The sequence below is a fragment of the Entelurus aequoreus genome, linkage group LG24 (assembly GCF_033978785.1).
Source record: "Entelurus aequoreus isolate RoL-2023_Sb linkage group LG24, RoL_Eaeq_v1.1, whole genome shotgun sequence".
In the NCBI taxonomy this organism is placed as follows: domain Eukaryota; kingdom Metazoa; phylum Chordata; class Actinopteri; order Syngnathiformes; family Syngnathidae; genus Entelurus; species Entelurus aequoreus.
The window spans coordinates 30,125,853-30,140,789 of NC_084754.1; the positions used below are offsets into that span (position 1 = coordinate 30,125,853).

At 41.4% G+C, this 14,937-nt stretch overlaps 1 protein-coding gene across 1 annotated transcript in view; it reads left to right on the forward strand.

Moving 5' to 3' along the window:
- The window catches only part of dkk3b (dickkopf WNT signaling pathway inhibitor 3b), a 47,879-nt gene that overhangs the window by 9,685 nt on the left and 23,257 nt on the right, over window positions 1–14,937 (forward strand). The gene's annotated exons all lie outside the window — the stretch shown is intronic.

The following is a 14,937-nucleotide window of genomic DNA, read 5'->3' on the forward strand; positions in this document are numbered from 1 at the left end:
TGGAAGTCCTTTCTGGAAAATATTCTGGTAAGCTGCTACTGTGCATCTGAAAGAAAGCAGCAGTGTGTCTGGAACATATTAAGATAATTGTGGCTTAGTGGGAATAGCGCGGCTCATACTTATAGTTTCCAGTCTCTTTGCATTACTTCCATAAGACCTAATGGCAAATCACACACAGCAGTGCAGGAGAATATTCCAAATATATATTTATATACAAACCCCGTTTCCATATGAGTTGGGAAATTGTGTTAGATGTAAATATAAACGGAATACAATGATTTGCAAATCATTTTCAACCCATATTCAATTGAATGCACTACAAAGACAAGATATTTAATGTTCAAACTCATAAACTTTTTTTTTTTTGCAAATAATACTTAACTTAGAATTTCATGGCTGCAACACGTGCCAAAGTAGTTGGGAGAGGGCATGTTCACCACTGTGTTACATGGCCTTTCCTTTTAACAACACTCAGTAAACGTTTGGGAACTGAGGAGACACATTTTTTAAGCTTCTCAGGTGGAATTCTTTCCCATTCTTGCTTGATGTACAGCTTAAGTCAGACCTGGCATTGTACGGCCCTTTGCGCATCCCTGTCCGGCCCGTGTGAGGCCAATCATAAATTACAAAATACATTTCAAAAAGTATCTATGTCGAGTGTGCAATACAACGGTGCTGCTTTTGTTTTGAAAAGCGTTATTTGTATTACTTCCGTGTGGACGTATGCGCGTGTGCGATTGTGAGTGAATTGAACGGCGCAATTACAAATTACAAATTACAAAATAAAGTTTAAAAAACATCTATGTCGTGCGCGCAATACAACTGTGCTGCTTTTATTTTGAAATGTGTTATTTATGCCGTATGTCCGGGGGGAACCTGTGAGTGAAGGTGCATAGAGACAAGTGATGAGACGCTAAAAAAAGAAAAGTTGATGAGGAATGGCGTGTTTTCAACAAGACATGGACTGCCAAGTATTTCTTTACATAAATTAATGATAAAGCCGTGTGCTTAATTTGTGGTACAAAGCTTGCTGTGTTTGGATATCATTTTAATCGCCACTACACGAAGAAACACGAGGGAAAATACCGGAATGTGTCTGATGAAGCGCGCGCAAGGGAGGCTGATGCGTTGATGGTAAAACTGCAAACCCAACAAGGACTTTGTGCCATATTTCACACCCCCAGAGATGCAGCCGTCAGGACAAGTTTCGTCATTTCTCACAAAAGCGCCAGAAAAAGTAAGGCGTTTTCTGACGGAGAGTTTATTAAGGAGTGCTTATTGGACTTTGTTGCGCTGATATTGCCCGGAGACATGGACTGTTTTTCGTTAACTTTGGATGAGAGCTGTGATGCAGTCAATTAAAGAGACAACCACAGGTAATGACTTGTTCACAGAGGTAAATGCGTGTTGGGACAAGCTGGCAGGTGTGACAATCCAATCCACTTTATTTATATAGCACATTTAAACAACAAAATGTTTCCAAAGTGCTGCACAACAATATTACAAACAATATTCAAATATTATCCTTAGCTCCACCAATGACTGAATAAAAAGAAAAAACAATTACATATAAAACCAATATAAAAAACAATATAAAATAAATATGATTAAAAACTATTTTTAACAACAGATGGTTGTCCAAATCTGATGGGGAAAAATGTTGGATAATGCAGGATAAAGTGACCATCAAAAGCAATCTGCTTTTGTATAAAGTTAAGTTAGGTTAAATTAAATTATTATTATTATTATTAATTATTATTATTATTATCATCATTATTATTTATCTTACGGTATATCAAAAATAATATTTAGCAAAATTTAATTGAAATATTGTCGTGTGGCCCTCCAGCAGTGCTCGGGTTGCTTATGCGGCCCCCGGTGAAAATTAATTGCCCACCCCTGGCTTAAGTTGTTCAACAGTCTGGGGTTCTCCGTTGTGGTATTTTAGGCTTCATAATGCGCCACACATTTTCAATGGGAGACAGGTCTGGACTACAGGCAGGCCAGTCTAGTACCCGCACTCTTATACTATGAAGCCACGTTGATGTAACACGTGGCTTGGCATTGTCTCGCTGAAATAAGCAGGGGCGTCCATGGTAACGTTGCTTGGATGGCAACATATGTTGCTCCAAAACCTGTATGTATCTTTCAGCATTAATGGCGCCTTCACAGATGTGTAAGTTACCCATGTCTTGGGCACTAATACACCCCCATACCATCACAGATGCTGGCTTTTCAACTTTGCGCCTATAACAATCCGGATGGTTCTTTTCCTCTTTGGTCCGGAGGACACGACGTCCACAGTTTCCAAAAACAATTTGAAATGTGGACTCATCAGACCAAAGAACACTTCTCCACTTTGTATCAGTCCATCTTAGATGAGCTCAGGCCCAGCGAAGCCCAGCGAAGCCGACGGCGTTTCTGGGTGTTGTTGAGAAACGGTTTTCGCCTTGCATAGGAGAGTTTTAACTTGCACTTACAGATGTAGCGACACAACTGTAGTTACTGACAGTGGGTTTCTGAAGTGTTCCTGAGCCCATGTGGTGATTTCCTTTACACACTGATGTCGCTTGTTGATGCAGTACAGCCTGAGGGATCGAAGGTCACGGGCTTAGCTGCTTACGTGCAGTGATTTCTCCAGATTCTCTGAAGCCTTTGATGATATTACGGACCGTAGATGGTGAAATCCCTAAATTCCTTGCAATAGCTGGTTGAGAAAGGTTTTTTTTGTTTGTTTTTTTTTGCAAATATTTTTATTGAATTTTACAGTTAAAATCACATTTACCAGTCATACTTTGCTCACGCAAAGCCTTCATACAATCACACATCCACTCATACACACTCACATGCACACTTGAGGAGAGAGGTGCACTTGAACTTTAACAACTCAAGGTTTACAGTATAAACATTATTAGAAAAAATACCCAGATATTGTATATATATATATAGCCATCCATCCCGCTCCGGCTCAGGATCAGCAGGCTATCGAGACCACAGCAAGATGGATGAACATTCCTCGGCATCAAGGATCCTCAGGAAGTGATCCCAAGATCACCTCTCAAGGACCTCTCCACCGTTCACACTTAAAAAAGAAAAGGAAAGTCACAGAAATTGATCAGATGCAAAACAATACCAGATAAAAAGTCACAAAAAAAATTAAAATAAATAAGCAAGTAAACCGTGGCAAAGCCATATCAGAAGTAACAAAAAAAAACAAAAACAAAACAAAACAAAAAAGCAATAATAGTGTAGGATCAATACAGAAAATAATAAAGATAATACAACTACAAAAAAGATGGCAGTTTTTTTTTTTTGTTTTTTTTTTGTTTTTCTTTTTTTTTCTTATTTCCTTAAATGTCTAAATTATGATTCAATATATGTCAGTAAAGGTTTCCAGGTTAGTTCCCATTTATTCATACTTGCAGAGTTTATAAATCTTATTTTTTCAAGAGTCATTACATTCACATGTTCATTTAGCCAGTTCCTGAAGTTGGGTGCAGATGGGCTTTTCCAGTCTTTGAGAATGAGTCTTTTGGCCAAGACCGTTCCGAGCAGCAACACAGCTGCAATATATTTTGGAAGTTTTTGTGTTTCTGAAGACCACCCAAACAAGATTATATCCCTGTCAGGGACAAGTTTTCTCTGATATACCCCCGAGTAAAAAAAGAAAATGCTGGACCAAAATGATTGAATAATTGGACATTCCCAAAACGAATGAGACAGTGACCCTTCAGCAGATTTACATTTATCACAAAGTGGAGATGTATCAGGATAAAATTTGTGTAATAAGACTTTGGAGTAGTAAAAACGATGAATCACTTTGAACTGTATGAGCCTAAGTCTGCTGTTAATTGAGCAATTGTGAATTTGAGAGAGTGTCCGTTCCCATTGCTGTTTGGGTATTGTTGTTCTTAGTTCCTGTTCCCATGCTCTTTTAACACCGTCTGCTGATGTCATGGCTATAATGAAGCAGCTGGCAAATTTGGCGATAAGCTTTTTACTTGTGGGTGATAAATTTAGTAATTCTAAGAGAGGGTGCTTTTCATTTACCAGCTGAGACTTGTAAATGTTTTCTTTAATAAATTGTTTTGCCTGCAAATAGCAAAACCAACTGAATTGGGACAAATTGAATTTGATTCGCAATTGCTCAAATGACGCAAGACTGTCCTCGACATACATGTCTTGTATGCATTTAATTCCATTTAAGTACCAGTTAAAAAAAATTCTGTCTGTTATCAATGGAATAAATGCATGATTGTGACACATTGGTGAAGACATAGTTACTGTGACGACCGGGTCGCATCGTGGTGCGAGGTGTTCTCCCAAGGATGCAGACGGGCTCGGACACAGCTTGCAGGTAGGAAAATTATTTATTTTAGAACTAAATCAGACAAGAGAAAAACAAAAACGACTAGCATGGGAGCTAGCAAGCAAAATAATCTAGCATGAGAGCTAGCAGGAAGCAAAGTGGTCGTCAGCTGTTGCATGAGAACAAACTAGGAAGCCAGGCAGAGTGCTGCCTGGGCGAAGACTAAATAGCCCTCTGATTAGCGCTCGGGCAACAGGTGCGCGTCCCGAAACGCTAACCAGAGGCAGGTGAGCAAAATCTGCCGTCATGGCAACAGAAACAAAACACACGTGACACTAAACTGTAAACAAACGGTGATCCGAGCAGCGGATCCTAACAGTACCCCCCCCTAAAAGGACAGATTCCAGATGTCCCTTGAAAACAAAAAAAACAACTGGAACCCAAAAAACAACAAGCAATAGTTCATGAGTCAAGGGCGGGCGGGGGGGTGACTTGGTGGTGGGTCGCCAGGCCACGTGTCCCCGAATCCACCGGGGAAGGGTCAGGTGGCGGCGGCGAATGGAACGCCGCTGCCGCTGGCGAGGCGGGCGAGGCGGGCGACCACGGTAAGGCCACATTCGTGGCCGCCGAGAAGGTGGGCGTGAGTGGCGCCAGAATCTCAGCAGCCTCTGAGTCCTCGAGGGCTGCATGCGGGGACCTGCTTTCTGCTTGCGCCGCCGGACCACTCGAGGTCGCTGAGATGTCGCCGTGGAAGCGGTGGGAGTCGCTGTCGTGGCAGCGGGAGTCGCTGTCGTGGCAGCGGGAGTCGCTGTCGTGGCAGCGGGAGTCGCTGTCGTGGCAGCGGGAGTCGCTGTCGTGGCAGCGGGAGTCGCTGTCGTGGCAGCGGGAGTCGCTGTCGTGGCAGCAGGAGTCGCTGTCGTCGCTGTCGTGGCAGCCGGAGTCGCTGTCGTGGCAGCCGGAGTCGCTGTCGTGGCAGCCGGAGTCGCTGTCGTGGCAGCCGGAGTCGCTGTCGTGGCAGCAGGAGTCGCTGTCGTGGCAGCAGGAGTCGCTGTCGTGGCAGCAGGAGTCGCTGTCGTGGCAGCAGGAGTCGCTGTCGTGGCAGCAGGAGTCGCTGTCGTGGCAGCAGGAGTCGCTGTCGTGGCAGCAGGAGTCGCTGTCGTGGCAGCAGGAGTCGCTGTCGTGGCAGCCGGAGTCGCTGTCGTGGCAGCAGGAGTCGCTGTCGTGGCAGCCGGAGTCGCTGTCGTGGCAGCCGGAGTCGCTGTCGTGGCAGCAGGAGTCGCTGGTGCGAGAACCAGTCGTGGTGCAGGTACTGGTGCGAGAACCAGCCGTGGTGCAGGTACTGGTGCGAGAACCAGCCGTGGTGCAGGTACTGGTGCGAGAACCAGCCGTGGTGCAGGTACTGGTGCGAGAACCAGCCGTGGTGCAGGTACTGGTGCGAGAACCAGCCGTGGAGCAGGTACTGGTGCGAGAACCAGCCGTGGAGCAGGTACTGGTGCGAGAACCAGCCGTGGTGCAGGTACTGGTGCGGGAACCAGCCGTGGTGCAGGTACTGGTGCGGGAACCAGCCGTGGTGCAGGTACTGGTGCGGGAACCAGCCGAGGTGCAGGTACTGGTGTGGGAACCAGCCGAGGTGCAGGTACTGGTCTGGGAACCAGCCGAGGTGCAGGTACTGGTCTGGGAACCAGCCGAGGTGCAGGTACTGGTCTGGGAACCAGCCGAGGTGCAGGTACTGGTGTGGGAACCAGCCGAGGTGCAGGTACTGGTGTGGGAACCAGCCGAGGTGCAGGTGGCCTAGCTGGCGGTTGCGGCTTAGCAGGCCGAAAAACCGGTGGCGGTGGCCGAGCAGGAGGTTGCAGCTTAGCACACCGTTGTGCCACCCCACTCGCACAGCTCCCAGTACTAGCCCCCCCCCTCAAAAAGCGGATCCCAGACGCGTTCCTTGCGGATTGGAACCGTCTTCAAGGGTGGGTGGAGGGAGGACAGGGGGAGGGCTGAATCCTCTCCTCCAAATTGTCCAAAATGTCTATTGTTACTCCCCACTTGAGACTGGGTGGGAGCACAGGGGGAAAAAATATGTGCAGTGGGCGGAGCAATAGTCACTGGGGGTGGAGCTAGAAAGTCAGGTGACCGGGACTGACTAGAATTATATTTCACAAAAATGTCCTGATAATGTTTAATCGCAGAGTTAAGGTTACTTGAAAATGGCTGGCAGGAAGAATTGACATGATGTCTAAAAAAGTCTTTGTCTATGACGTCATCCAAAGTGGGCGGGATGACGTCATCCGTGTGGGACTCTAGCTGACTGACAGCCCAATCGGTGAAATGTTTGGCAAAGTGGTCAATTGGGTTGCCAAACATTTGAGGAGGGGAATCTTGGGCTGAATATTGCTTACTGTGTACCGGTGGAGGAGTCTGTGGGAGTGGCGCGTCTTTGCAGCGAAGTGAAGACCTCGTTGGCGGCTTCCGTCTTCGCTGACGCGTCCGGTGGTGCGGAGGTGTGGCGATGTCCTCGGGCCAAACGGAGTGGATTGGGACCAACTCTCCGTTAGGACCCCATATCAGGTCCTGGCGCTCCGAGTGGGAATAGCGGAGAGTCTCCGCCTCCATTGCTCGCAACACCATCCACGCACCTTCGTCCATCTCCTCCGACGTGCTCGTTGCGGGAGAACTTCTTGCTGGCTTCCTACTGTAACGACCGGGTCGCATCGTGGTGCGAGGTGTTCTCCCAAGGATGCAGACGGGCTCGGACACAGCTTGCAGGTAGGAAAATTATTTATTTTAGAACTAAATCAGACAAGAGAAAAACAAAAACGACTAGCATGGGAGCTAGCAAGCAAAATAATCTAGCATGAGAGCTAGCAGGAAGCAAAGTGGTCGTCAGCTGTTGCATGAGAACAAACTAGGAAGCCAGGCAGAGTGCTGCCTGGGCGAAGACTAAATAGCCCTCTGATTAGCGCTCGGGCAACAGGTGCGCGTCCCGAAACGCTAACCAGAGGCAGGTGAGCAAAATCTGCCGTCATGGCAACAGAAACAAAACACACGTGACACTAAACTGTAAACAAACGGTGATCCGAGCAGCGGATCCTAACAGTTACATTGGAAATATTCAATTGTTTTTTAATTTGAGAAAGAATTTTGATAGAATTTCTTACTACTACACTATGGCTTGTTGATTTAATAGAAGAGACTGGTTTAGTAAAAAGTAGCGATAGCAATGATGTGTAAGGTTTAGCTAATGACTGCAGTTCCAATTTCAGCCACAAGGGAGCAGAATTAAGTGATTCATTCTTTGGGAACCCCATCTTCCAATAGGTCAAAGCATTCAGATTTGATGCCCAATAATAATTTTTGAACATTGGAAGACCCAGTCTCCCTTCCTTTGTAGATCTGAATAAGTGCTTTTTAGATATTCTGCGTTTTTTATATCCCCACACAAAATCTAGAACTAAAGATTCAAGTTTTTGGAAAAAATCTGCAGGAATTAAAATTGGTAAATTTTGAAAAAGATAGGTACATTTTGGCAGGGTAATCATTTTGATAGCATTCACTCTACCTAACATAGAGAGCGGTAGGGTCTTCCAATACTCTATACACACTTTCATTTTATCAAAAGCTTCAGTAAAGTTCAATTTTAGTAATGATTCATAATTTTTAGATATTTTTAAGCCAAGATAGGATATATAGTTTTCTGCAACTTTAACTGGGTTTTGACTGATCTTAACATTATCTCCTAGGAACATAAGCTCGCTTTTGGACCAGTTTATTTTATAACCAGATATTTTACCAAAAGAGTCTACATATTCTAAAAGAAGTGGTAATGCAATTTCTGGCTCAGTAAGTGTAACAAGTACATCATCTGCATACAGTGAGATGAGACTCTCTGATGTACCCACTGAAAATCCTTTAAAGTTAGAGTTCATTCTTAAACCAATAGCCAGTGGTTCTAGGGCCAAATTGAAAAGTATGGGCGAAAGGCAATCGCCCTGTCTCACGCCACGATGCAATTCAAAACTATCCGATATTACATTATTAGTTATGACATATGATTTTGGTGCAAAATAAATTATTTTAACCCATTTTATAAAATTTTCTCCCAACCCAAATAATTTGAGAACATGAAGTAGATAAGCCCACTCAATTGAATCAAAAGCTTTATGAGCATCCAGAGTCAGGACGGCTGCCTTTTTGTTTCCTATGCAGTCCGAGTACAACAAGTTCAATAATCTCCGTACATTGCCAAAAGAAGGTCTGTCCGGGATGAAACCGACCTGATCCGGATGGATAATTTATGTTATGTGGTTGCTTAACCTTGTTGCGAGTACCTTAGTTAGAATCTTATGGTCTAGATTGAGCAGGGAGATAGGTCTATAATTGGCTGCATCGAGTGGATTTTTTCCCTTTTTCGGTATTGTACATATATGAGCTTCATACAAGGAGCTTGGAAGTTTATTGTTTACGAAAGAGTCATTTAACATTCTTAGTATTATAGGGGACAGTATTTCACTAAAAGCTTGATAAAACTCCGCACCAAATCCATCTGGACCAGGGCTTTTATTCACGGAGAAAGATTTCAGTGCTTTTAGCAGTTCTTCAGTTGAAATAGTATTGTTTAAAGAATTCTGATGATTTGGACTCAGTTGAGGTAGGTTTAATGGAGTGAAAAAAATCATTTAAATCATTAACCGATATAGCTGAACTAGATTTATATAATTCTGAATAAAAGTCTTTAAAGACATTGTTGATATCCTGTAAATCTGTACATATTTCACCTGTTTTTGAGCGTATTTTATGGATAGCAGCTTTAGCTTGATCTCCTTTGAGCTGTCTAGACAGAAGTGTTTGTGGTTTATCAGATATTTCAAAATGTTTTTGTTTATTTTTCAGTAAGAGTTTAGATACTTCCCCGTGAAGAAGAGAATTGTATTCATTTTTCAGTTTCAGCATCTTATTGTAGTCAGACTGCAAAAGAGAATTTATATGAATTTCTTCCATTTCTTTTTCAAATTCTTTATGCCTTTTTCTTACTTCTCTTTGTTTTGAGCTTTCAAATGAAATGATATATCCTCTCACAGTAGCTTTAAGGGCTTCCCACAGTATAGAGTCTGAGACCTCTCCGTTATCATTCACCTCAATAAACTCTTGGATAATCTTATTCATATATTCTTTAAAATCTTCATATAATAATAATTGTGGATTAAATCTCCATTTTTGTTTGGTTTTATGGAGATCATTTTGGATCTGTAGACTCACAGGGCTGTGATCTGAGATGACTCTACTGTGGTACTCAGGATTACTGACATTGGAGAGAGCAGAGGCTTCCACTAAAAAGTAATCGATTCTTGTGTAAGAATTGTGTACAGCGGAGTAAAATGAATACTCCCTTTTATTAGGATGTTTTGTTCTCCATATGTCTATGATATTTCTTTATCTCATAAGATTATTAATGGTTTTAGTTGAGTTAGCAATTACATGAGATTTAGTTGACAATCTATCTAAAGTGGGATCCAAAAGGCAGTTAGAATCACCACCAATGTAGATATGAGATGAGCTATCATCAGGAAGTAGACCAAAGACTCTATGATAAAAGTTTGAGTCATCTGTGTTTGGTCCATAGATATTCAAAAAAGTTACCGGGTAGGATGTAATATGACCATTTAATAAAAGAAATCTTCCGTTAGGGTCCATTATTTTTGATGCAAGTATGAAAGGCACATTTTTATGAAATAAAATGGCTACACCTCCAGCTTGTGAAGTAAAGGGTGCATGATAAACCTGAGATATCCAGCTAGCTTTAAGTTTGTGTTGGTTGTCTTTACAGAGATGTGTTTCTTGTAGGAATAAAACATCTGCTTTTAATGAATTTAAGTGTGCAAAAACCTTCCCTGCTTTAATACGTTCCATGAAACTAGTGTCATTTTTTTCTTATAAGTTGACATTAAAGTTTTTTTAGGGTATTTTATCTTTACGTGAAAAAAAAACCTTAGTAATTGGTAAGTTGAAATATAATTGTGCACCTCTCTCCTCCACATTCATGCTCAGATTCACACACTCACACCCCATTGTTCCCCCCTCCCTCTGTCCCCATCGTGTGTAGTTCAATGTTTTGGAGTGAGGTTTTTCTTAAACTGTTCAACAATTTGCTCACGCATTTGTTGACAAAGTGGTGACCCTCGCCCCATCCTTGTTTGTGAATGACTGAGCATTTCATGGAATCTACTTTTATACCCAATCATGGCACCCACCTGTTCCCAATTTGCCTGTTCACCTGTGGGATGTTCCAAATAAGTGTTTGATGAGCATTCCTCAACTTTATCAGTATTTATTGCCACCTTTCCCAACTTCTTTGTCACGTGTTGCTGGCATCAAATTCTAAAGTTAATGATTATTTGCAAAAAAAAATGTTTATCAGTTTGAACATCAAATATCAATCAATCAATCAATCAATCAGCTTTATTGTCCATTCTTACATGTACATAAATATATACATAAATATGTTGTCATTGTAGCATATTCAACTGAATATGGGCTGAAAATGATTTGCAAATCATTGTATTCCGTTTATATTTACATCCAACACAATTTCCCAACTCATATGGAAACAGGGTTTGTACATGTTTTATTTTTTTCAATTTGTTTTATATACAAAAAGTACACAGAATGTTAATCGGTCTAATAAAAGCAACCCCAATCCCCACCCAATTGCAACGTTACAATTTTTAGAATATAAATTTACATAGCAATTAAATACTTAATAAAGTATTATTATTCCCTCCATCCATCCATTTTCTACTGCTTGTCCCTTTCGGGGTTGCGGGGGGTGCTGGAGCCTATCCCAGCTGCATTTGGGCGGAAGGCGGGGTACACCCTGGACAAGTCGCCACCTCATCACAGGGCCAACACAAATGGACAGACAACATTCACACTCACATTCACACACTAGGGCCAATTTAGTGTTGCCAATCAACCTATCCCCAGGTGCATGTCTTTGGAGGTGGGAGGGAACCCACAAAGTCACGGGGAGAACATGCAAACTCCACACAGAAATACCCCAAGCCCAGGATTGAACCCAGGACCTTCGTATTGTGAGGCACACGTACTAACCCCTGTACCACCGCTAACATATAAAAATTGGCTCGTTCTTGGTGGCTAGCAATGCAGCTGATGGGAGCAATCAATGCTACCTCTAAATCACTTTTAAAATGCATTCAAAAACCGTCAACAATACTGTATTTAACCTGTAACCTGAATAATAACCAAGCTGTAGCGACATTGTTATTGTAAGAGCGAACAATGAGGAACTCTTTTTCTAGCGTAGTAACACATCAACGTGCTATGGTATTAGCTGTAGAAGCTAACTACGGCAAGAGATAAGCTAGCTTCTACGTCAGCACAAACGCATTTGAGTTTGTAATGCACAGCACAATGTGATAAGACACCAATCTGTACTGACTGAAAAACATGAGCAATCATATTACAGTATCTGTAAAGTATTAGCCCTAATTTCATGTCTTGTTTGTACACAGCTAGTTAGACATGTATCATGAATAATATCAAAGTGTGACTCAATGCACAGTTGTGCGTTTGGTCCAGCTGGCCAGGGACATTTTTTTCCAGTTAATTATGGGTAAGCACTCCATTTATGTCAAAATAGCTTGACTTCAAATTCCACATTTTGCAGCTTCGAGTCACTTTCACCTCACTCTCTCGGCTTCCGTCTGCTCCAACGTCTCACTCTTCCTACATGCTGGCTTCTAGAAACAGTAGTTCATCCTCAGTATACTCAGCTTCAAAAAGATAAGGTTGTGAATCCTCGTTTGTCCAAAAATAGTTGTCTTCGTTGTCTGTTACCAAATCTGCCAAGATTAGAACACACACAAGCGATTTGTATCCGGAAGTGGTTGTTGTCAGAAGTCGGATGTGCACTGTTAAAGTTAAAGTACCAATGATTGTCACACACACACACGAGGTGTGGTGAAATTATTCTCTGTATTTGACCCATCACCCTTGATCACCCTCTGGGAGGTGAGGGGAGCAGTGAGCAGCAGCGGTGGCCGCGCCCGGGAATCATTTTTGGTGATTTAACCCCCAATTCCAACCCTTGATGCTGAGTGCCAAGCAGGGAGGTAATGGGTCCCATTTTTATAGTCTTTGGTATGACTCGGTCGGGGTTTGAACTCACAACCTACCGATCTCAGGGCGGACACTGTAACCACTAGGCCATGGAAACGGAAATAATCGCGCCAAATAATGAGTTCCGACAATGATTAAAATGACCAAAATATGGTAAATATTGAACATATTACATATTGTTATGAATGTGTCTGTTACTACAATATATATAGACTTGCGTTTATATAAAACGTTAATGGAGGGTTTTGAAGTTATTTTAGAAGGCTTTGAAGCCTACAACGCATTTCCCAAGCATTTTTTTATCATCTTTAACACCCCCCCCCCCCACCCCACCCCCACCCCACCCCACCCCCCCCAAAAAAGTGTGTTCTTGTCTTTCATAATGATTGTTAACGATAGGCAAAACTAAAATAAAAAGTGAAGTTGCCATTCATGCAGATCCCAAATACACAAAAACCCCCCATAGAAAAGTTAGTTTTGCATAATTTTCCCCCCTTTGACATCACCTTCTATTTATGTGTTTTGCAAAGGTTTCTTTAACTGGCATGAGGTTATAGGGAGCCTTGGATGTTTAAATGAAAAGTCCATTGTTTGAATTACATTTGACCAGCAGGTGGCAGTAGTGTTGTAGTTTGCAGTGACACACCACAGGTCTGCATCACCCAATACTTTAAAAAGTGGACACTAAAAAAGTGCACATCTAACAGAAATTAATTGTTGAGCTACTTGTTGACTAAAAATAAATATATTTTTGGGACCAAGTATTTCCTATGTTTTACCAATATTCTTATTTTAAGTAATATTCATCCTGAAAATGAAGGTACATTACATAAGAAAGGAAATATAATCTAATGAATCAAATCTGCCTATTTCTCCTGGAAAATGATTGGTGAGTATTACTATGTATACTGCAGCAGTAGTATATAACTGTACTGCATCATACTGACTGTACTGTCAGAGTACAGTAAAGCTGTAAACAACTTAGTCTAGGGTAGGAGTGGCCAAAGTGTGGCCCACAGCTCAACTTTTGTTGGCCCACAGCATATTGTCCAAAAAAAAACTAACCAAAAATAAAAAATAAACAGTGAAAAAGGTAAGTGAAAGGTGCAAAAAGACATATTTTAATGACAAAAAAGCTGAAATTTGAAAACTAATAAAACTTCAAAAGACTCCCAGATAGGTTTGTACAGTATACCAATATTAGTATAGTACCGCGATACTAATGAATCATATTCTGTACTATACCACCTCTGAAAAATACCGGCTTCACTACACACCGTAGCTCACCGGCGTCAAAATGGAAACAAATGCCATTGGTGGATCTACACCTAACATCCACTGTAATGATACCAAGTACAGTAGTCGATACTACTATGATTACATCAATATTTTGTTGGCATCACAACATCTTCTTTCGTTTTAAAAAATTTTTATATTATGTTGATAAACTCAGGAAATATGTCCCTGGACACATAAAGCCTTTGAATATGACCAATGTATGATCCTGATACCCAAATTTGTGGTATCATCCAGAACTAATGGAAAGTATCAAACAACAGAAGAATAAGTGATTATTACATTTTAACAGAAGTGTAGATAGAACATGTAAAAAAAGGGAAAGTAAGAAGATATTAACAGTAAATGAACAAGTAGATTAATAATTCATTTTATACAACTTGTCCTTAATAATCTTGACAAAATAATTAAATTGGAAAATGACACAATATGTTCCTGCATACGTCATCAGCTAAATTAGGAGTCTTTGTTTGCTTACTTACTAATAAAAGACAAGTTGTCTTGTATGTTCACTATTTTATTTAAGGACAAACTTGCAATAAGAAACACATGTTTAATGTACCCTAAGGTTTTTTTTGTTAAAATAAAGCCAATAATGCAATTTAAAAAACTAGAAAAGAAGAAATGACACATACAATACGCCATGTTTTCTCCACATAACAAAAACACATTCATTTTGTGACTTTCTGGGCAGGGAGTGAGAGAGTGAGAGTGAGAGACTTTCTGGGTAGGAGTGTCCAAACCTTTTTCACCAACGAACGCATTCAGAAAGTTAAAGAATGTGGCAAATATTGTCACCCACATTTGTGTTGTCTTCAAACACACTGTAATGTCTGTTTTTAGCTTTTTTTTCACAAATTAGAAAAATATCAAAATGTCGCCACATTCTTTAACTTTTTGGAATGCGTCCGTTGGTGAAAAAGGTTCGGACACCCCTACCTGGCCCAGAAAGTCACAAAAAATATTTTTGTCAAAATAAGATCAACTTTGACTTTGGTATCAGATTTGTATGAGATGGAAAACAAACATTTAGGACCCTCTCTGTAATAGTTAGACTAAGGGGAGGTGACGGCAAACATACACCAGGGGACAGTATGAATGTTTTATTATATATATAGATATATTCAATATATATAATAAGAACAAACAATACTAATATAATAAACTAAGGAAATGGAGTGTGAACCAGATCCAAAAGGTAA